This window comes from Bison bison, unplaced genomic scaffold, assembly GCF_000754665.1.
Source record: "Bison bison bison isolate TAMUID 2011002044 unplaced genomic scaffold, Bison_UMD1.0 scf7180017864270, whole genome shotgun sequence".
Classification (NCBI taxonomy): Eukaryota; Metazoa; Chordata; class Mammalia; order Artiodactyla; family Bovidae; genus Bison; species Bison bison.
In genome coordinates, this window is record NW_011494842.1 from 4,205,955 (window position 1) to 4,206,168 (window position 214).

At 51.9% G+C, this 214-nt stretch overlaps 1 protein-coding gene across 1 annotated transcript in view; it reads right to left on the reverse strand.

The window, feature by feature from the left end:
• TINAG (tubulointerstitial nephritis antigen) overlaps positions 1 to 214 on the reverse strand; it is a 105,013-nt gene that overhangs the window by 67,900 nt on the left and 36,899 nt on the right. The window lies entirely within an intron of this gene.

The following is a 214-nucleotide window of genomic DNA, read 5'->3' on the forward strand; positions in this document are numbered from 1 at the left end:
TTGACATCCACTTTCCAAAGTTGGGAGAAGGCAATGGCATCCCACTGCAGTACCCTTGCCTGGAAAATCCCATGGACGGAGGAGCCTGGTGGGCTACAGTCTATGGGGTCGCTAAGAGTCGGATACGACTGAGCGACTTCACTTGCACTTTTCACTTTCATGCATTGGAGAAGGAAATGGCAACCCACTCCAGTGTTGTTGCCTGGAGAATCCC